The 25,106-nt window shown below is 35.7% G+C and overlaps 1 pseudogene; it reads right to left on the reverse strand.

The window, feature by feature from the left end:
* The window catches only part of LOC107746063 (cilia- and flagella-associated protein 58-like), a 90,991-nt pseudogene that overhangs the window by 57,117 nt on the left and 8,768 nt on the right, over window positions 1-25,106 (reverse strand).

Consider the following 25,106-nt stretch of genomic DNA (forward strand, 5'->3'; position numbering starts at 1 on the left):
TTGATCATGTGATCTCTTTAATTATCATGTGATTCCTTAAATTAAGATGGCTTCTAGTTCTAACACTGTTAGCTTGGCATTGAAAATGGTCAACATGTGACCGAAACGTTTGCCTTGTTTCATTCAGTAAATTGCTTATATTGTTCTCATCTCGCTTGTGATGCTTTGATGTTTGAGTGTGCGGACTTTTTTTGGTCTACGCACCTCAGTTGGATTTTTTTTTGAAGGCGCGGTGAGTCTCTGGCTGCTTCTCTAAAATAATACAACAAAACATTTTCTTACGACCTTACGTCAATTATTATGACAAAATACATCATGAAGAAGAGCTGCACCTGTTCTGCAGCTGCATTAGAGCTAACATTAGCATCAAGCTACATAAGACAATTTATGAGATTATTAGTACACTTTTACTCAAAACTCACTTTAAACCACCATCGAGTGTTTGTAATAACCTCCTTTTGCGATCACGTGTGGAATTTGGTCGTTTACTGTTGTTAAAATATGCTATTTATAGCCTTTTATATCGCTGCACAAATTAGCATTTCAGATGTACACATTATTATTGATGACGTCCAAAGCCTCGCTTGGCCTGACTAGTTCAGGAAGCGGTTCGTATCTTGTAAATTATTTTTTACTCAGTGTGTGAACAGATTTAATGTTTTCCACTCGTCCCATCAATGGACTTTCTATCTTGAAATATTAAAATTCATTAAATTGCCATTTTATTCTAAAAACATAATAATATAGTAAAATATATAATTGGCAAATTATATATATGTCCACTTTGAACACTGTTAGCAGACAAATTAAATAAATGTGCTTTCAGAGACTTCACAAGGCGTTGTTTTCTTCGGGAGCATTGATGAAGGGGCTCTGACAGCATAATAAATGGACAACAGTGTGCATATAAGATGACAAGACCTTTGACTCCTCTAAAATCTGGTTTGTTAACACTGAACCGGGAACAAATGCGCAAGGTCATTTTAAAGGTCATTCGCCACAGCTTTTGTTTACCGTGAAATGCAGACGAAATTTCAAAAAGCAGAGAACATTGTTTAGAACCCGGCTGCATTCTTTACACATCATCACTTCCATTTTTACGACATCAAATTCTGAAACTTTCTCCCCTCCTCTCTCGGTTCAGTGCTAAACATTTGCAGACAGTGTCTGGAGCATGTAATAAGATTTCTCCGAGATCGATGTCATCTCTCGGCATGCATAACAACCAGCTGGACGGAGCTGGTGCTGAGAGCAGCCTCTCCCCTCATTACCCCCTGCCGTAGCCTCTCGTGATGAGAAAGTGTAGCCCATTCATTAACATGCTAATCAATTCTTATGAAGTGGCCTAATTGTTTTTTCATGGGGTGAGGGTTAGCCAGTAGACAGACTCAGTGCTGACTGGCTTCAAAGAACACAAGAGCTTCTTTCTTGGTACGTTTGTGAAGGCTTGAGGTAATAAACAACAAGAAGAGCTGAAAGGTCAATGTCTTGGCACAATAGTCTTTGTGTGTGGAGACAAGAGACCAGCAGGACAAAAGGGCATTGCTTCCTATGAAGCCGTCTGTAAGAGAACACATCTTATAAATGCTTGAAAATGCCCTTTAAAAGGATAGTTCACCCAAAAAAAATGAAAATTTGGTCATCATTATTCACCCTTAATGTTGTTCCAAACCTGTATGACTTTCTTTCTTCTGCAGAACACAAAAGAAGATATTTTGAAGAACGCCGGAGCACATTTGATATGACAAAAGTTTAATTGAGACACGATTTCTTCTATCAAATGTTAATTAACCGACAACAGCTTTTATGCCTCAGTAAAGAGCGGGCGGAGGATCTGAGTCATGCACAGACCACAAAACTGACAGGAGGACTTCGGTGGAGGACAGTGACTTAACTCAAAACTTCAAAAACTTCAGTTACTGAAACCACACAATGAAAACCCGCAAGAACCTAGACACGTGTGTGCAGATAATATATCATGACAGACAACTAGTTGTTCAGTTCCGATCACACAGCAGGGCTTAATTTCAGAGTCCTGAAATGTATGGGTGTGAGTTCGGTTACAGAATGCGGTTGTCACTTCAGTAAATATCCGAGATGTGTGTGAATGTAACTGTATTACTGGTTCAAATACACAACTGACAACCGTATTCTGCTGCTGTGTGAATGTGGCCTATTTTTGGGATGAACTATCATGTTAAATTTACACTGAAAAAAAAAATGGTGTAGGATTTACTTTGAATTTACATACCCTGCAATTCTGTACGTCCTGTTTTTGCACATTCAACTATTAATATTACGATTTTATCTTTTACTTGCAAATTTATACTTCCTGTTTTTGCACTTTTAGCTTAATAATTTATCTTTTATCTATTTAAATATTTAGTAGCTGACCAGGTTTACATTTCATTGCAAGTTATATTCTGTAAATAACTGTGTGTGTAGTGACAAATAAAAATCTTAATATCTTGAAACAATTTTCCCTCAGAAATTTCTAGTAAATTTAAAAAAATAATTACAGTGAAGTGGCAGGTAACACATTTAATTAAATATGAAATTCTGAAGCAGAATGACTGAAATAGTATTTTTGTTTGTTAAAAAAAAACTATTTTTTAACTTTACAGTGTAGTCAATATTTTGTCAATATCATATTCATTTTAGTTCATTTTACGAAGTATAAACATTTAATTATGTATCAAGAATTAACATGTTCATTTACTTCATTGCCTGCACAATGTAACTATTAATATCATGTTTATGTTGTGGATCTAGCTTATTAATATTATTTATAAACGGTTCAGTTCACTGGTGTTCAGCTCTTGTAGCTCAAATCGTACTTCTGTAAATATGTATTTTATCAACAATCATGTCATGAATGTCATGATGCATATTTTGTCTAATTTTGTTGATTAAATCAGTGTTGGCACGGTCCTGGATCCTGCATAATTTACATGTCTCCTTTGTCTGACACACCCATTTCACCCTTGGAGCCTCTACTAATGAGTTGATTTTGATTAAGGAGACATGCAAAAATGTGCAGTACTGGGGGGCTCCAGGAACGTGGTTGGGAAATACTGGACTAGATCACACCGGTTTCAGTCACAGTCATTTGATGTTGCAAGCATTTGGAGTAAAATACGCACCCATATTTCTCTGATTTCAGAATGATTTCAAAGCAGATACTTCAGAGCACAAGTCTCCTCTCAGTTTACTGCTATAATATACATTTCAAAGACAAAGAATGGACTTCAGGGGGGGAAAAGGAAACAAGTGGATGAAGCAATAGTAAACCCATGTATTTTTCATTTTATGCACAGATTCACATTCTGGGTAAAACAAACATTTATTTAAAGAGACAGAAGTTCAGGATTAGGATGCATATGCAGTTTTATAATACATAAGAACAATCCCTGGCAGACATAATGCAGAAGAATATCCAGACCAGTATTTAAGGTGAGTACAAAGAGATCAAAGACGGATCAAACTATGTAAATATGATTTCAAATTCCACTGAGAGTGCCCTCTGCTGACCAAATGAGGTTTTGTCACAACCACCATCAACCTGCCATTTAATAAATGCTGTGTTCACAAATAAAAACAAAGATTAACTTCATCTGTGAATGAATACACCTGGCTTTCCAAGGCCATTTTGTTGTGTGGGTAACTTTAACACTTTACTAAACTTTACATGGTCTTGCGACTAGTGTGGCAATGACCGAGAATGAGTTGCTATGACAGCTGCTCCATGGAAATGTAATGAACCCAAGTTTGTCACCATTTACCAAAGGGGGATATTGACTTTCCATCTTAGGTGTAATATTGCTGACAACTGTCAGATATGTGACAAAGTGTATTTGACAAATTAATACCAGAGGTGACAATGACAGAGGTGCAAATCACCTCTTTTTATCAGTCAGCCTGAAGAAGTGAAAGAAGCGTGACCTTTTAAGCAAAGAGTTGTCTTACAAGCATGTCTTCCAAGCATTTTCCCACCATGAGGTCCTTGATGTCATTATTTTCCATTTTTTAATGACACGCAGTATAGGGTTGAAACATCTGAAATCACCAGCAAAAATGTTTCTCTAATTATACTGGAATAGACTCATTTGTGAGATGATCCATGTTCTCCAGCATGATTTGAGAATGTTCCAAAGAGCATCTTGTGCAAATCTGACTTTTTGTACAAAGGAGTTCAAATGATCAATGTCACAAATCTTCTTAGTGAAGCAAGGTTTTTCTTTAGTACTTAGTTAAATATTTCCCTTTTATTCTAATTCCATATACATTGTTCATTTCTAAATTCAAATAAAAGTAAAAACTAGATTTTCAATGTTTTCCAAGAATTTTGAACTCCACTGCAAATATGTAAATACTCCAGTCGTGAGAAGTTCAATCAGTCAATCACAAAATCTGCCCCAAGCTTGTCAAACACAACATTTTCTTGCTTCCCATGTCTTGTTTCACAGTTCATTGTGGGCACAAACCCAAGACTAACCAAGAGAAATCTCGTAAGAATAATAAATTAGATGAATTAAGGTTTTATGAGAAAATGGGCAAATGGCATGTTCTCCTGCCTCCTTCCATCTGCATGTGCCTGAGAATTTTATTGAATAATGAATATCTTGCATTCTATGGCCTTCCATCTGAAGCAAGTGAATCAAGAAGCAAATGACAAATCAAAAAAAGTAAAGACTAAAAACAGAAATGACTGTTAACGGCATGATAAAAGGCTTTCAACCACTTTACGTAATTACATATTCCACAAAAAACAGAGGGTGAAACGGACATGGTGACATTTTGAAAAATGAAACATTCAGCAATTTGATCTACAGTAGCTCCTCTGGGTGATCAGACCAGACGGCTAGCATTCACTCTCCATCAGTGCATCAGTGTGCCCATGACCCTGGTGTTGGTTTGCCGGTTTGCCGGTTGTCCTTTCTTACACCACTTTAGTTAGGTACAAACCACTGCATACTAGGAACTCCAAGAAGACTTGCCATTTTGAAGCGGCTCTGATCCAGTCGTCTAGCCATTACTATTTGGCCCTTTTTAAAGTCAGAAATTTTTACTTGCCCATTTTTCTGCTTCCAAAACATGAAATTCCAAAACTGACTGTTCACTTGTTACAAAATATATCCCACCCCTTAACAGGTGCCATTCTGTTAACGGCATGATAAAAGGCTTTCAACCACTTTACGTAATTACATATTCCACAAAAAACAGAGGGTGAAACGGACATGGTGACATTTTGAAAAATGAAACGTTAGCTGTGTTTGGAAAACTGCTTTGAAACTGAAGCATCCCAAAATACAAGCTATCCACAAAGTAGTTAAATTACAGTAAAGCTAACTGACTCAGCTAAAGAAAAGTTGCCAACTACAATCTGTTTTATATTTAAGTCCTGCAAGTTGCGAGGTGGGGCCTACATATGGATCAGATTTGTTGGTCCAGCACATCTCCACTATTTGTGGTTAGTTTTGGCACATTTGGCTTCATTCACATGTTCTGGATCTTTCTTCCTCTTGTTAAAGAGGGAAACGGATGATGGTTTTGACTTGAGAAGTGGTGGGAAACAGGAAGGAGAAGGCAGAGGAACCAGGAAGAAAGCAGAGGTAAATTGCAGCTCTGGGACACCTGTATGCTTTAGAGTACAAAAGGCAAAGGGTGAGACATGCTCACAAAAACCAAGAAAACAAATGAATGAAGGTGAAAGAAAGGAAATGCCAGAGAGGGTTACATAAGCCTGCAGTGAACTCCCTATCAATTTAAAGTTTTCTGCATCATGTCCCTGCGGCACCTCAAAACATGTACGATTGCCTTTGTTTGTCATTTCTCTCTAGTTTTTTGTCGATCTTCTTTGCTCTGATTTTCTATCCCATCAGTCTATTTAAGTTCCTTTAGCTTTTTATTTGTAAAGTGATGCCTGAAAAAATTATACTCAGATTACAGGATAAATGAGTACGTCAAGTTTCCAGTGAACACTAATCACATGACACAATTTTACACAGTGATTGAACAGTTACAGCAATTAGAAGAGACAATTACTTGAAAAGTGTTTGTTAATTGTGCATTTACTTACATTTTAGTTTCTTTTTTTTTCTTGGTAGACCCTAATGTTGCTAAATCTCATTAAAAGAGCTATAATAAGAAATACTACTATATGGCAGACTTCATTACACCTGTTGCCTTATCACCACATTAAGTAAAACTCAGAAAATCAAAATTTCTACATTCCCACTTGTAAAAGATTATTTATTTATTTATTTATGTATTTGTTTGTTCGTTCGTTCGTTCGTTTGCTTGCTTGCTTTGATAAACCATAAGCATCCTGACAATTTCTCTGGGTATATTATTTTAAATATTTTCTTTTCTTTGTAATTCCTAATCAAACTTTTGAAACTACTTTCCTTTTTTAGTGAGCTACATAATTGCTAAATTTTTTCAAATAAATAACTTGTTTAACTTGACACTACATTACTTTGCAGGAGTAAAATGTAAATTGGGAGTAAAATTTTAATTGGAAATTAACAAATTTAACACATAAAAAGATTCAATGAGTCAAAGTATAATTATATATACAGAATAGCGCTGTCAAATCGATTAATCACAATTAATCACATCCAAAATAAAAGTTTATTTACATAATATGTATGTATATTTATACTGTACATACATACATGTAAATATTTCTCAAATATATACATGTATCTGTGTGTAGTTAATATACATATAAATATACACAGTACACACACATATATTGTGTAAACACAAACTTTTATTTTAGATGTGATAAATTGTGATTAATCGATTTGACAGACCAAGTACACAAACAAGTGTATACACTACAGTTTTTACATACTTTTTAAACAAGGCCACATTAAATTGTTCAAAAGCAAAGACTTTGTAAAGACATTGTTGCAAAAAAAATAATAATCTATACTAAAATAAATGCTGTTCTTTTGTATACTTACTATTCATCAGATAAGCACAGAAATAAATTAACTTTTAAAATATATTCAAATAGAAAAGTTATCTTAAATTGTAGCAATATTTCACAATATAACTGTTTTTTCACAATATTTTTTTAATAAATGCAGCCTTGATAAGTATATACAAGTATAAAATCCCAAACTTTTGAAGGGTAGTGTAAATCAGAGTAAACATTGATTTAAAACATTTTTTTTTAAATGTGGGAGAACTGTGAAATAACTGCTAGCGCTGCCTTGAACATCAACTTAAGGATAGACTTATTGAAAAACAGCTATGGATGGAGTTAATTGGATGAATGAGAAAGAAAGAAAGAAAGAAAGAAAGAAAGAAACAAACAAAGAAACAAAGAGACAGCTCGACACTTCAGCTGTTTTTGCTGCAAAATGTACCACCCTTTATGACTCAGTCTTCATGATTATGAATGAACTATGTGTAATGTTTACCAAAGGATCTTGTCTGAAATTCTCATCCTCTGGAAATAATTGCGAGTGCTCTTCTGTTCTTGATGATGACTGGTCTTTCTCTACTGTTCTCTGTGGCTTTCCTTCATTAGTACTGTTATTTAAACACAGGGAGCGCTGAGCTTGGCTCAAACATGCCTCTTACTTTGATTAGCATGGGTGAAGCGTGCTCTCCAAAGATTATGTTGATATCTACCGTGACAGCGTCAGCATCTGTCGAGTTCACAGACTTTAGTTTGCTTTGTAAAGTTTCTCAACGTTTCAGTCTTCAGTGCATCTTTTGGTCTTCTATTTCCCTTTCTCTTTCATTGGGTGTCATGCCTTTTCACTTCATGGTTCAAAGGAGAGGTGAACATCACAGCCATCCTGCTTCCTGAGAACCAGTCAGGGAGCCAGACAGCACCTCCTGTGGCATGCTGGGTAAGCTGCTCAAGTTGGGTAGCTGCCCACCAGCCCTTGAGACCCATTTTCTTTTATTAATGAATCTTTCTGTCTTAGCTCCTTACTAATGCACACACCATATTTCACCCAGAATGATCTTTTAAGGATCTTCATCAGTGCTTAACGCAGTCAGATACCAGGAGAGAATGTTTAAGACCATTTGACTATATGCTTCCCAAGACAGCATTTGGATTAATCAAAACAGACTGTCAGTTATCCATTGATCTATTTAGTTCTGAGACAGCTCATAATCTGTGTTCTGTGCGAGTCGAAATTTTCCACCTGTTGTCGTCCAGAACTCCACAACCCTTCACCCCATGCACAGAGGAATCTTCCAGTCTGAAACCATCTGTTCGGACCACTGGTCCACACTCCTCTGAAACAATCTGTTCAGGCTGATGAAGCGATTTCACCATGCTCCAGATATTAACATACAGTACGGTCCAAAAGTCTGAGATTTTATGTTGGTTTCTTTGTTTAACATTTTTCAAAATTATAAAAACCTTTAAAAACCAACATGAACACATAAAGTGACTCAAAATTCAATGGTCTTTATTTGAGCGACATTTAAGGATTTGATTATACACAAACATTTACATGTCTCTTAAATGTAAGTAATTTAAATGTGCTGGGAGATCATTTCAATCTGATCTTTGCAAAAAAGAGCCAACACAACAATATAAATACTAAATTTGTTTATTTAAATGTAGCTAAAATAAATTGATTGCAACCACTTACCTTAAAAAAAATTGAGTATCATTTTTTTCAGTGCAGCATGGTGAGTCAAAGTTTCATAGATTCATTCTGAATCCTCTTTGCTAAAATTTGGGATATTGATGATTTGAACATGGTTTTTTTCCTGAACCTATGACAAATACTGTACGTGAATAACATTGCTACTGCTCACATACTTATGAGGAATATATGGAATAGTAAGAAATGTTATTATGTTCATGAGAAAAAATTCATAAATCAAATGGAACTCTTTCGCATTCTAGTTACAAAAATAATAAATAAATAAAAAATCTGTAAATTCTCATTGTGGTCTCAGATGTTTGGACCCCACATTATCAATCCACCACTTCATGTATCTTGTTATAAAGGTCCATGGTGCATGTCTGCATCAGCTATGCTGCATGTAGAGCTAAACTAGGTTTAGTGGCTACTTTAGATCTGTGGCATCAGTCAGCCATATAGGACTGTTGGGAAATCAAACAGTCAAGCTGTTTCTCTCTCGCTTTGTCTCTCTCTCCGACCACACCGTCAGTCTATACCACAGAACAATGTCATGTATAATTTACAACTCCAATAACCACCAAAAAGCATTGCATATTCATTAAGTCTTTCATGTCAGATGCTGAATTTGAAAGTGCATAAAGTCAAAGCCCTCTGATCTTTTGTGTTTTCTTTTATTTCTTTCCTTTTTTTGTGCCATCCTATTTGATATTCCAATATTATCCTTTGTGAGGGTGATATTGAAAGCTTGTGACAGAGAGAAGAAGAGACGTGCCATTGTATTTGATAAGCACAAAGATCCGGAAAGTAATAATGAAAGGATTATGAAAAATATCTCCTCAAAGATGAATGCAAGGTTACTTTTCTAATGCTGTCTGGTCACATCAAGCACCACAAACAAGCAACTATAAGGACGGTGACCAGTCTATCACTGTGTTTACAAAAAAAAAAAAAAACTCAGCTAAAGAAGTAAAAATAAAGGATGCATATCAGGTAATCACAGTTATGATCATAGTCAGAAAAACAACACAATTGTGATTGTGACATTACTTTTATACAACAGTTCAATAAACAAGAATTTAATATTGAATAACTTACATTTTAGAATTGTGTTGTCTGTTTTTTGTCAGATACTTTGAATCAGTGTTTTTGAACTAAGTGGTTGAATGAGGCAATGATTCACTAAAAAAAAAACATATCTTCCATTCAATCAGATTTGAGAACCAGAACTAAACTGTTATATGTATGAATATATTAAAAATATATAATAAATCATAAAATAATGAATAGTCAAAGAATCACTGAAAATACTTGACATAACTCACTTCATTTGTAAATTGTTTGAATGCTGCACAATTTACTAAGGTAAAAAAAAAAATGCATTTAACTCTGCACTTGAGAATAATAAGTATTAACGAATTGTGAACTGCAATTGTGGTATTAATATTTTTGTGATAATTTTATACTTTCATGTCATTTAATTATATTAATTAATTTTATAATTGTATTATATTTAAAATCATATATATTTATAAAACTGTATTTATTTGATTATAAATTATATTTTATTTTATTTTAATATATCATAACTGGAGCTGGAATGACATTAAACATTTTTGCATGGTTTCTATTTCTGCACATTGCACTGTGTAGCCAAAGTTGTGCATTAGTTTCGCATTCAATGTGTACAGACGCATCTCTTTACTGGAAAGGAGTCCCATCATGTAAGGATACTGACTAGGCATAGTAATGTTAGATCTGAAAGTATACAGAACTAAGAGGGTGAGAGACATGTGGCAGTAAAGGATGAAATGGGTTACCTTGAGATTTTCCCTTTCTCTTTCAACGCGCTGGAACTCCTGGCGCTCCTTGTCTATAGCCACCTCTTTTGTGGTGATTTCATCTTTTAGCTGTTCGAACATGTGGTTCACGATCTTAACCTTGCGTTTCATCTCAGCATTCTGATCCTAGAAGTGAACACAGGGAGGTTTGAGAGAGATCGCTAATACTTATACAGACACAAAGACAGTCAGGCAGACAGGTAGACAAGCACCCTAGCACATTCACACTCAAAACACACACTTATTCTTCAGTGCAGTGAGAAAATGACACAGCAGCAATGGGTCATCATCGAAAGCTGACAACAAAAGCCATTCATTTATGGACCTGAAAAATCAGTCTTACACTTGAGTTTCTGACTGCAGTTTTCATGGCTTCTCTCTCTTGTTTCCTAAAGACCCCAAGTGCAGTTTCCTTTCCTGTGTTGACATTTTTTTCTATTGATACAGAAAATTTGGGCTTGTCCACTTTTATCTTTAAACAGCCATTGGACTTTGGTCACATCACAGCCATGAACCATGATTTGCTAGCAGACTGCAAAGTATCATTTGGATGCTAAACATTCACATTCTGAAAGGAATTTGATTGGATAAAAATCTGTGTGGTGCAGGATGAGTATTGGTCCATTTTCCTGGAAGAAATATACTGGAAATGTATGTGTATACACCACCATTAAAGAGTTTGGGTTCATTAAAGGCACAATATGTAATTTTCGCCGCTAGAGGTTATTATTATTACTATTCAGCAAGGATGCGTTAAATTGATAGAAACAGTAACAGTAATGTTAGAAAAAAAAATTTCAAATAAATGAGCTTTCTATTCATCAAACAATCCTAAAAAAAATGTATCACAGCTTCCACAAAAAAATATGAAGCAACACAACTGTTTTCAAAAAGATAATAAGACATGTTTTTTGAACATTAATTCAACATGAATTATTTCTGAAAGATCATGTGACACTGAAGACTGGAGTAATGGCTGCTGAAATTTCAGCTTTGCAGCACAGGAATAAATTACATTTTAAAATATATCCAAATAGAAAACAGCAATTAAAAAAAAATAATAATAAATATGTTTCTCAAATAAATGCAGCCTTGGTGAACATAAGAGACTTCTTTTGAAAACAACCCCAAATGGTAGTGTATATGTTAAAGATAAGGTTTTTAGGAGAATAGTAGCAAAGCCGCTAAAAGCCGCTAAACACAAATTTTGATTTCACTGATATCAGTGCATGGACTAATTAAGCCAGAAACATACTGGAAAGACATGGGGGTGAGTAAATAATAACATAATTTTGGTGAACTTTTCCTTTAACTAACTTGCTTAGCAATAGTGACAGAAGTGACAGTAGTTTTGAATAGTGGCATTCAAACCATGACAGTAGCGGACCTGAAAAGTGACTATAGAAAATGACAGTTCACACTAATTTTCCACTATTGAGCTCCTCACGGCAATGCTGAGAATATAACTTGTGTTGCATTTTGAATTGCATTCAGAAACATTTTGCAACGCATCGATGCGTGAAAATGAGTTTGCCTAGGTAGAAGCACCTGCATTCATGTACTTTTGTAGTTTCAAGGCCTAAGTCCGCACAGCAGGGAGGTTACCTGCTATTTCCAGCTTCGTACATATGGGGCGAATTCCTGGACAAAGATTAATGTTCACGCCAACTTACACAAGCTACCGTGGACCGTATTTCCCAAAGAAGTCCTCCCATGGATCTACTGGCCTCTACGTGTGCTCTCATGCTCATGGGGAGCAGATCTGTAAGATGAAGGTCTACAAACACACATATACACTTACCTTGGCCTCAATCAGGTTCTTGCTGAAAAGGTTCCTCTCGGTCCTGACATCCTCATAGAGATTCTGTTGCTGCTTCAGTTTCGTTTCAGCTTCTGCGATTCTCTTCTTATACTCAAATAGCTGCATCTCCTTCAGTTTAATGTCCTCAATATTCTCAAGAACCTGAAAAGACAGAGACAGTGGGATTAGATCAGAAAAACCACAACTAGTCTATAGCTCTGTTTGAAACCTGTCTGTTATCTACGGAGGCAGCTACTTTCTAAGCATTCTACCTTATGATTGACAGTACAACGGTGACTCACATGTACACATATTTAGCTATATCACACGGTCAAAACAGACTTGAATAACACTTACAGTTCATTCGAAAATATTTTTTTCAGTTTGCTGTCCTAAAACCAAGAAGGAAATTAGCATTTTCAACCATAGAAGTGTTTTAAAATGTATGTTTAAGGCACGACTGTGTGTGATTTATGTTGTAGAACAAAACACGACAGTCACTTTATATGTTAAACACAAACCTTATTATACTCATAAATCAAAAAACACTATTCTAAAAACCCATTTAAAAATTCCCCAGGGATCCCCTTGCGAATTAGCATTACAAATTAACATCATGACTAAACAGCTCTATAGTGTATAAGGTTAGCATGTTGCTAAGCTAACAGCTCACTCTAATCAGAAAAAAAACGCACAGTAAATTCAAGTACTGAGTAACATTCTTAACTTAGGTCATCGAAATGCATTCTGGAATTACATAATCCCTGAAGGGTAAATGTGATGCTGCTATAAAGCACTTTTTTTCTTTTTTTTAAAGCCCAAGGAAAACTTAAAATAATATATTATTATTAACTTGTTTAATTAATTTAATTAATTAAACAATTGCATTAAAACAATCTAACACTCGATACAATCTAACACTCGAAAAATACACTTGATTTATTTGTTTATTTATTTAATATACTTCTGGAATAATCAAATGAATTGAACTCATCACTCCCAGTTTCTAATAATACTATATTATAGTAAATGTAAAGGTAATATTATATAGGCTTTCAAATATTGTGTTGGAAAGTGGGGGCCTTTAAGTCAAAAAGGTTGACGACCACAGATTTAGATGGAACATCTTGGATGAAAATGAGGGTGTCGCAATGCATGATTGCCTTATTTGTGAAAGATAGAACTGATGCTACCATAGATTTTGGTCAAAACAGGGTATAATGTGAGGCAACATCATTTTGTTGCCTGCTGCTTCGTATAGCCTTTCTGCCACAATTTTGGAATGGTGTTTATGTTATTCATCAAGAGGTTATGCAACCTTGCACTGGTGCAAATACAGACTCAGAATTGCCTTTACCTTTTTTCCCACATGTCATGTTTTGATTTGCTTTCTTTAACTCAGATACATTCACATCAGGAGAAGTTTAGAGGGACCAAACAACTTGCCTTTATTGAATTTCACTGCAGTCTGAATAGTTACCAATCCATGTTTACCTTTTCCCTTGTGCATTTAGCAAAGCACAAATATAGTTTCAGTGGGGTTTGATTGAAATAACACTTTGTCCTGAGCACAGGCTTTAAAAATGCAAGGGATTTTTATGTTAAATTGATAGCAGAATGTGTCCAAGGCCATGCCATTCAAACTCACGTGTGCTAGGGTTAAATAGCTCCTGCAAGACATTTTTGACAAAAGCTTTCAGACACGCATGCCAAACACGTTGTGTCTGCAGAGATAAAGAAAGGTGCATGTGTCAGATCAACCCACTGGTTGTAAATACTGTGTATATAATCAACCAAAGCATGAGAAAATAATGCCAGTCACTTGCCGTAAATTCAACAACTCACAATTCATAGTCAGCTCCGGGGCCTTATAAATCAAAACTTGTGAACACCATAGAGTTTCTCCATCATCTCCTCTATAAATCTAGCTAAATTCACTGATCTGAACCTGGCAAAAGTCATACTTTTTATCCCCTTAAATGTCATCCTATAGGACAACACATCGGTTCTGTCCACTGGGTGATTATGTGGAGCACCGCAGTGCAAAGAGTCATCAATCATGTCAAACAATATAACCTAGAAAAAGTTTTTTTTTTTTAAATATATATATATATTTATATAATATGTGGTCTATATCTACTAGTACATGAAAACACATCTTCTATAGAAAAAGGATTTCAGATTATATATCCAGATTCTATGTGCACAAAAGTCTCGTTTCATCAAATAGCTTTTACATTTACTGCTCACATAATGTTTTCACATGATCTTTCTCATGTACAGATATAAACAAGAACATGCATGCTCTCATTATTTAAAGGTTCACCAATAAAATGCTTTGATATGTCTTATTATCAGAGGTGTAAAGAGTACCTAAAACCCATACTTGAGTAAAAGTACAGATACCTTACAGTAAAAATTACTCCACTACACGTTACAAGTCACCAATTCCAAAACAACTTGAGTAAAAGTCTTAGAGTATCTGATTTTAACAGTACTTACGTATTTTACTTATACTAAATATAGGCTCAAAAATGCACTAGTCAAAGAGACATGCCAGTGAAAAACTGTAATGTTGTGGAGAAGGGCAAAACGCACAAGATGCAGTACTTTCGGTGACCTGTAATAGGCAGTATCAGGACTTTTGTAGCAGAAATAAACTGCTGCAGAAAAAGCTAGGTCCATGCAAAATGTAATGTGTAACTGCAACACTCATTTCAAATGTAGTGGAGTAAAGAGTACAGATACTCATTCAAAAATGTAGTGAAGTAAAGAGTAAAGGTTGCTAATATCTTAGATACTCAGTACAACTACAAAGTACCCGAAAAGATACTCAAGTACAGTAACTAATTACATTTACTCCAATACTTTACACCTCTGCTTATTATTCAGGAGTAAAGGACGATCACCCTAATGGTTTTCTATAAATAACATGCCATTAATGATGGTGGAACATTGGTGAAATGTAATGAGACAGTCTGGGGGAGATATGTGCTGCCCTTATAAACATTACAGACTGAAGATCTACAGATTTGCATTTACAATAAAATTTGTAAATCCAGTTAACAGCTGTTTTCTAAATAACTATGTAATGCAATGCTGGTGTGTGAAGGGAGCAACAGGTAATGCTGCAAATAAATGTTTAATATCACTTTGTTTTTATGGATTGACTCAAAAACGTCTGTGCCAAGAACTGAAAGCAAAGATGGCATACTTGCATACTTCCTGCACCAGCTGAATGGGAATGCTATAATGAATAGCTTTCTTCAGGCATTATAGACCTACTTGTTTGAACTATGTTTCTTATTTTAAATCAGAAGAATTTTTTATTCTCTGCAAAGTACTAGCAAGCTACAGTGTGGAGTCAGATCTCAGGAGGCAATCTCAAAACCATTAGCTAAGAGCTTTTTCAACACGCGGCCTTACTAATGCTTGCGGCTGCGCATTTTTTTTTACCTGGAATTAGATTATTAACTTTTCAACAACAAAAAAAAAAACTCTCTGAAAGAAAGCAAATGTTAGCAATGCTGAATAAATGAAGGCAATGTTGTGTCTCAAATAGCCTCTGGTTCCTAGGAAACTGTGATAGCTGTTCCAAAATAAACACCTTCTGCAGCACAACCTTCATGTAGCTGAAAACTGAAGCCGACTACTTGCACTGTTTGCGTTTGTAAGACAGTATAATGAATGCTGAGAGTAAAGGAGGAATCTCTAACATCATGTCTATTTTACTGTACACTGTAGATAGATAGATAGATAGATAGATAGACAGACAGACAGACAGACAGACAGAGAGAGATAGATAGATAGATCAGTCTGGAACGTGTAAACAGACAATAATTTTTTTGGTAAAAGTCTGATTATTTTACTGCAAGAAACTGGCAATATTTTACATGATATAGATCTTCAAAGGATGATGCAGCTAGTTTACACAGAAAGAGGAACACTATTATGTGAAATATATTATGTCTAGTCTTATCTGTCCGAGACAGAAAGAGAGTTAGAGGATGTGCCTGGAGCTGAATATAAACCTGAATCCTCCTGTTCATGCTGCAGTGCACTTTACTAACATAAAACCTGAGAAAACAAATGTCAGGGCAAATGCCAGGATGCTAAGGGGTGTGTCAAAACCAAAAAAAAAAAAGACAGATTTTTCATGGACTACTGTTCAAGACAGATATTTTTAGTACAAAAGTATTTAATGACCATCACATCATAGTCTGTTATTATAATTAACACCACCGCTTTCTGATTTGAAGGGGGGAAAAAAATCAGTCAACAGATGGTTTTAATCATAAGAACATTTAATTTAAAAAGAATAACTTGAAAGCAGCAGAAACTTTAGTCACAAATTAAATGTCTTACTAAGTGTCTCTATCTGGCCAATCAGTCATCTTAAAAATACTTTCTTTTTTTTTTTTTTTTTTTTGCATGTAATGCATTTCCACAAGTACATTAATAAAATGAATGATGCATTAATTGAGAATAGCAGGTGATATTAACCAAACTGTAATTTTCTCATGTTATAAGATCTCTTATAAAAGTATGGAAGGATATTAAGGGCTATTTACGGATTGGCAGCTGCCTTTAGCGGTGCCTTTACCAATTACCTCCACTTTTAAAAGCATTTGGCACAATCGTCTGTGAATGACGTCACTTCCCAATACAAACGCCCCATAGTATAGCCCCACCCCCGACACTGATTGACAGGTTTCTGTGTAAGGCATCGGAAATTCAAATGCTAAAGGAATTGCGATTCCATTTGAGTTTTGGCAGAGAGAGTGAAAAAGCAAACGTGGTAATAAATATTGCTATTTAAATATGACAGGATCATAACTAGTAACACATGGGAAATGCAGTTGAAAATGGACTGCTTTTCCATTTGAAATTTGGCAGTCACTGTCCGTTCGCGAAAGTGAAAACGCAAACGGTAATGCAGGATTTGCAATTGAACTATCGGTAAGTCCCTCCCCTCGAACACAGATGAGCCAATGGCAGTTGAGTATCAGTTGTGCGGGGACCGGAACTCGGACATCTTTAGGTTTCAGTGTCATAGAGAAACGTTGGAAGATCCGAATCTTTCATCGGTTTGATGGTGTTTATGCTACAAAAATTTTAAAACGATGTGCCTGGGGTACTTGTAACACTGATTCCAGGTATCCTGAGAGGATGGGCAATGGAATCTATTTTATTACATTTCCTAAACCCAAACAAAACAGAGCAAAATGTCCCTAAGCATTCAACCCCAATCCCAAGGAAGACAAAAACGTTCATTTTCTGGTTGTCATATTCTCATAAGTGACAATTTTCATCTGCTCAAGCAGAACGTTAATGTCATCTTGTGCTGCAAGGTATCTCTGGCTAAAACTAGCTAACGTTAAAGTTAGTGAGTCCATGCTAACGTACAAACCTAAATATATAACTGTTCTCACGTCATGTACAGTGTAGGTCAAAAACACATAAATAAGGGTCTACATTTCAGTGCCTTTCCATATTAAACTGGTTAAATGAAATTAGTTTAATCTTACCCTGCGGTACATGAATTCTGGATGTTGTCATCTGCGATCGTGACGACCGTAACATGAGGCTTCTCCCGCTTGCATTTTGATCTGTATACCCTCGCTTCAAAATTAATCTTATATTTTAATTTAATCCATATTTATTTTAAAATATTTTATATATCCCTCTATGGCATATTTAAGTCCCACTTGAATGGTGGTCCTTCTTTGTCCAAAATTTATCAAAAACATCTTGGGACAAGGTTTTCACACTGACAGCTGTCATTGTAAGACAGTTAGCAACTCCGTTTGTTTGTCCGAGTTCGCAACAGTAACTAAGGGGGGTGGGGCTTAGCGATAGGTCAATTGCGTTTGGATTATGTCACAATTTATGCTTCCACATATGGACAACGCAACTGAAAATACAATTTGCAGTTCCTTTTGAAAATAGCCCGGAATATCCTTCTATATAAAAGATCATGGCGAGATAATGAAGCATCAAGCAATTGTTCGTTTGAGTTTTCACTCTTTTCCTCGGATTTCTTGGCTTTCAAATAGCTTGAAAAAGCGCTGTGCACGTTTTACTTTCACTTTCAAATTAGCGGCAATTCGGCGTTGATTCAATTCAAGCAACAACAACGTCAAACTCAGAACTTTTATTAACAAAACGAATAAAAATACACCATATATGCCTAATAAAATAACAAATTACTTAGGCTACACAAAGTTTAAGTAAATCAGCAAACACTGTGGAACCAAATAAATAAGAAACGAATGTTTAAAAAAACTTCCAGTCAATAGGCTTTTCAAAATCTAAAATATTGCCAAACAGGCGCCTTTGCATTTCCTTTCTAAACAATCTTTTGCCATTGTCTTGTCTTTCTCATCTCACTCTTGTCAGTCAACTCAACTCACTCTCCTCACGTGATAAATAAAATCTGACTCCTGCTCCGTGGTGCACTGTCATTCGCGCACGGTTCGGCACGCTGCATTGAGCGTTTAGTTTTTAAAAGTGTCTGTCTTCTAACTGAACTAGGCTAAATTATTTTTGTTACTATAAAAAATCAAAAGGACGGTGGGGGGCGGTTCCGCGGTAGGCAAATTACGTAACCGGTGTTGCGGCTTAACACCGGTATAACCGAAAACACGTCTATCACAGCAAGCCTAACAGGAATAGTTCACCCTAAAATAATAATCCTGTCATTACTCACCCATATGACATTTCAAACCTGTCTGAGTTACTTTCATCCATGGAACACAAAAGAAGTTAGGAGTAGAATATTCATGCTGCTTTTTTCCATACAATGACAGCGCCCAGTAAATGATAAAAGAATTTTCATTTTTGGGTGACTGGCCCTTTAAGAAATGTAGATTATTGATATAAAGTTGAAATACCATCATGTAATTACAACAGGATGAGCATCAGACTTAGTCAGACTGTTCTCTAATTATGTTGTTCACAGCACGCTTGGCTTAACTTGATAGTTGCCCATTATACCTAAACAAGTTTGCCCATAAGTGCCTAAAAGTTACTGCATTGAAATGCGTATAGAGTGGCACAAACACATACACACTATTGCGATAGCAACAGTATTATAAAGTCATCAGTAAGATGACTCTCACAAGCATGCTGAAGTACTACAGAGTGAAGAAATGCCTTCAGGGATTACAAGACAAAAACCAAGAGACTCTCAACTCTCAACAACTCTTAGAAAGCAAAACATCATAAGAGAAAGAAATGTGAGGGGATTTAGAATATTTTTCACTGTTAGGCCTAAAACATACTTTATGCAAGATTGAATGTAAACACATCAAGCTACACAAGCTAGATTTAATTTGTGATGTTTTGAAATGGGTTCAAATTCAATTCACATCTCAGTGCAATCATGTGTTGCATTCTCAGTACTACCACAAGGGGCGCTATCTTACAGTCAATGCCCTGATGCTTTGTAATTATTTGTGACATTTACAAGCAATTTTACGAGTAAAAATCGTTTCAAAGTAAATCCTACACCTAATTGTGTTTTTTTTTTCTAAAAATATTTGTATATTTTATACAAATCATCTTTAAATTAATAGTCATTTTGTAGGTTTTTCCTGTGTCCTCAATTTCACTTTCTATCCTCTTTTGTAAACAGACAAAAGTCACCTTTAATTACATCATTCTTCAGGAAGTGACATCATGTTTGGTTATTTAGTTGGTTTGTCTCACTTTAAATCATTCCATTCTGTGTAAATAAAAAAAAAAAAAAACAGAAACCAGTATGATAACATCAAAATTTCAAAATATGGTTAAAAAATGAACAAAATTAACTTCAAGGTGACATTCTCAATCACTCACTGAGCAATGGCTAACGTGTGTGTGTGTGTGTGTGTGTGTGTGTGTGTGTGCTGTACCTTCTTAGTGAGCTCACTGGCCTCGTTTATGTAGCGATCCCTCTCTTTCTCCAGCTGGTAGATGAGCTTTTGCTGTTTCTGGGCTTCGTCCCTGTAGTTTAAAATCTCCTGTTCCAGAGTCTTCTTTGACTGTTCGTGTAGCTTAACAATGGTCTGCTGTTTGTCCGTTTCATTGGCCGCCTTGATCATATTCTGGAACAGAAACATGTGCACACCGAGACAAGAGGTTACACTAAAGATCAATTTGTAAATATACTTAGCAAGAGTGACTCAAGATTTTCAGAAAATAGACATTAAAAAACAAGTTTGAGAATAGGATGATTTTATTCTCTGATGTATTGTTGTTCAGTAGATCAAAGGAAGGACTCTCCAAGGTAAGCTGATATCAAAAGTTGTGTTTGTATGCTACAGTGTGTGTGTTTGTGAGACAGAGTGTCTCCTGTGCAATTAAATATGAATATCCTGTTATTTTCATATGCACAATAGCAATGCAATATTCAGCATGTCAGCAGAAACATCATGCACCTTCTCTTGTTTTCTGAAATCCATCTGTGCATCATAACAGAGTGGGGAAGCTATGAGAACTGTAAAAAAGCAGAACCGCTGCAGAAAATTAGCCCGAAGGACAAATATATAAAACATAAAGACTCACCGAAAAGCTTACCTGGTGTTAAGATTAGTTTCAGGAGATCAAACTAAAAGAGCTAAAACAAACGTTGTTGGGGCTTTTTTCTGTGTACGATTCATTTGATTATTATCTGATATTATTAATTATATTATTAGATTATTTAATTACTGAAATAAATAAACAAACAAACAAAAATAAATATAAATAAGTTTTAGGGGCTTTTCATGTGTGTGTGATTTGTTCGATTAATTATTTGATATATAGTTTAATTAATTAAATACAAATAATAATCTAAATAAATAAACAAAGGTTTTAGGGACTTATTATGTGTGTGATTATTTTGATTAATTATTTGATATATTATTTAATTAATTAAATAATAATCTAAATAAATAAATCTAGTTTTTAACAGCTTTTTATGAGTGTGATTCATTTGAATAGCTATTTGATATATCATTTCATTAAATTAAACACAAATAATAATCTAAATAAATACAATTATATTAATAAAATAAACAAATATATAATCAACTGACAGCCCTAGAAGAACATGTTTTTTTCCCCTTTATTATTTTCCTTACAAGTGTATTTCTTTAAGGCGGTTTCATTACATTTTGTAATGTTTCGTTAGATTTAGTACATTTTGTCGGCGGTTGTTTTCAAGACATTTGTTAGAAAAACATTAGTAGTAAATTAGAAACACGTGTCCGCACACCTTATTCAGGATGTCCCTCTCCCGCACCAGTTCATCTATAGCCTTCTTGTCCGTATCCATCTGCTTTTTTGCTGTCTCCATTTCTAAGAAAAACAGAAAAATAAAGCACTTATTATTATTTTTTAGTTCTTTTTTCAAAGCCAGCGGGATATAGTGCTAATTGTTACTTTTCTTTTTGAAAGGCTTTGTGCTAATAGGGTTGTTTTCAGAAGCACTTTCCACAGTCTGTCAAGGACCAACATAAAATAATTACACAATTCAAAAAGCCCATTATATGGCTGCAGGCATAAGGAGGTAGAACTGGGAAATGGAACAGTGCCATGTCTCGGCCGTCAGCGAGCAGGCGTGAATGAGTGGACGTTGCGGTCTGCGCTGTCATGTGAAATGGCCATTCCATGTTCTGTCCTCCGATGACCCTGCCTCCTCTTCTCCTCGGACGGCCAACTCACCGACCCCGCTGTCACAGCCCATCTCATCAATCACCCAGCCAACCCTGATTAAGATGACAACATCCATCACCGTGGAAACCCCGATTAAGATGACAACAGGGCTCTGGCTCCATCCATCAGCCGTCAAACACCCTCCATTCGAACTGTCCAATCAGAGCCTGGAGACTTAAACTAATATGAGGATTTCTTTATAAATTAAAGGCTTGATGACAAGTCTGATAATTTGTCAAACTGCACAGATGGTATCAAGGACACTGTGATAAATTAAGTGCAGAGTAAGGAGGTTTTGTTTTTGTCGTTCCATGTAACTTTCAGACATACTTTTTCCATCCGTGTTCTGCAATTCCAAAGCGCATAAGAAATAAGAAATGTTACATATATTACAGTGTGTTCTAATTGGATCACAGGACAGCAGAGAAAAACATGCTAAACGCAAATAATAAAAAACAATTAACCATGTAATAGTTAGGACAAATGTATCATCTTTTAAAAGGGAAAATCTCTGTTGTTGTGGACATCAAAGGCTGTGCATCCAATAAAATGTCACTGTATTTTGGGACAAATTTATCTCATTTATTAAAATAAAATAAAAAAAGTTTTAATTATATTATTTTATCTATCTATCCATCCATCTTTTTTTTTTTTTTACTTTTGTATGATCATAAATTCTAGTACAGTGTTTAGACTGGATTTTTAGACTTTTTAGACTTTTCTTTAGACTAGGTTACTTAATGTCTAGTATAAATCTGAGTCTTGAATCAAAACCAGCTGTGTAGAACCACTATATAGATTCCTAAACACAGAGCACAGGAAACAGTTTCTAGCAATAGAACATTCTGAAACTAAAATATTCTAAAATATTCCTTGAAAGTTCACACTCACATAAAAGAATGGCAGAAGGACTGTCTTTTGCTCAGCAATTCTACTAACAACCTACTCAGACAAAGCTCTCTGGATTACAGGTCAGATAGTCAATAATTGATGAGACTGATGGAAGTGTCCAGCTACATTGGCCCTAGGGTTTCCCTGAGCAGTGCAGCCTGTATGGTGTCAAGATAAGACTAAGGTTAAGCACCAGCACTCCACAGACCTCGTCATTTAGCAAATGCTTTGATCCAAAGTGACTAACGACGTTGATGGCTCAACATGCAGCATTCTGGTTAGCAGACTAGGTCTTTACCATTACACTATCTACCCACACAGCTCCCAGACACAGCTGAAGCCATTAGGATCCACTGCCTCTCCTGCACTGAGTCTCCTGAGAAATCTATCTTCACATGCTCAGCTGGGATGGACAGATCATGGGGATCATCAGGGTAATGGATGCTGGTGTTGGCGAGAGGTCATAGTGGTTGGAAGAAGAAAGACGGGGTGAGCAGGTGTAGAAGGGAAAAGTAAGGGATGGAAGACCAGAGACCAATCTGTTAAAGAACAGACTCAGATCATATGTCATTCACTGCAGGTGTGCATCACGGATATTAATACATAAACTACCACAAGACGAAACATTTACACTGAATATATTTTAAACATAAAAGCACATGGATCTCTTTAATGGTGGTTTTCAAACCGTTTTGCTTCACAGCCCAGATTTTACACTGGACATCACATGGCCAATTATCTACCATATAAAAGTAACAACAATGTCCATAATTCAAAGATTGAAATTGATTAATAGATTAATATTAATATTACCATAACCTGCATGGGCCATATGCAAGAATGCCTGTGATGTACACAACAAAAGATATGGTAAGCCTTTTCTCACTTTAAAAATTAGATAGACCTATTTATTTTGATATGCACAATTATATGGTTAGTTGCATTTTATTATCTGAAATTTTTTGTCTCTTTGCCACTACACAACGCTTTTAGAACAGATCTGTGACCCATATTTGGTTCACAACCCACTGAATTACAACATGATCCCGCATGATCCTGTAAACATTGGTTTTATAACTGATTTTGATAGTTAATGCCATTTCGTTCCATTCATTTCCCCTTTTTATTGTTTCATTATATCACCCCTGTTCAACCTTACAAAGCACAAATAAACAAACCGTTGTATGCCTCCAGATAAGCAGTCTAAGCTCTAACATGAATCAGACAGAGACTAAGGTCACCCCAGAGTCAAATGTTTCTTTTCCCTAAAGACTCTGGAACTATGTTGGACACACATCCAGGGTCTTTGGGAGTGTACAAGGAAATATTTGAAATAGCGGAAAATTTAGCTATACATTTACAGATTTGGCATGAGCTACTAGGTTTCACATGTCAATGTTTTACTGACAAATAGAATTTCACATCACAAGCATTATGTGAGTGTGATGTAAGCGTTTTTCAGGCATTCAACTTCCCTCCAACCTAACACAAATAGGTATCCTGAGATATCACAATTGTCTCTACGACAGCCCTAGGCCCTCAAAACAACATAAAAGAGTCAGGGGAGGTGCCCATGCTTTTTTAGCCAATCAGAAACACTCTTTGGTTCTTAACAGTTGTATGACTTTGTGATAGGGCATGATTTTGGATTGAAGGCATGAGATTCATGCTCGACCTGAATTTAGCAAAACACAACCTTCAAGACATCGCCTCATCGTCAGATATTGTTAATTTCATTACCAACACTTCTGTCATTAAATACCTGTGCCCAGGGCCGGATTTACCTCTTTTCGTGAAATAGGCAAAACAAATTTTTGACCTAATATTACCACCCAAGCAAAAAATATTTTTTAATCAGTGGAAACCGTTACAGTGTTTTCTATCGCAATAAGCGCTTGCGTTCAGTCGATAAAAATCGAATGCAGTTCTTAATTTATTTGAGAACTGAGAAAGACGGTTCCATATAGGCGCGGTGTCGTGGCCACATAACCACTTCGAGAGTGCATTATTTCACTAATAATTTTAACGGCCTGGAGTCACAACCACACATCAAGACATTGTTCAGATTATTTGTTTCAAGACATTTGACATGTTTCCATCCTGAAATACCGTGTGTGTTGAACTAATTTTTTACGCACCTCATCCCAAAGCTTCCGTTGCAAATTCCAAAACGTCATTTTAGAGCTAATAACGGAGGCTTGAGCCATTGATATGCAGGCTAATGCAGTTATTAATGCAGTCTAATGCGGTTATTAGAGAGAGAGAGGA

The sequence above is a fragment of the Sinocyclocheilus rhinocerous genome, unplaced genomic scaffold, assembly GCF_001515625.1.
Source record: "Sinocyclocheilus rhinocerous isolate Xijiao unplaced genomic scaffold, SAMN03320098_v1.1 scaffold1880, whole genome shotgun sequence".
NCBI classification, from domain to species: domain Eukaryota; kingdom Metazoa; phylum Chordata; class Actinopteri; order Cypriniformes; family Cyprinidae; genus Sinocyclocheilus; species Sinocyclocheilus rhinocerous.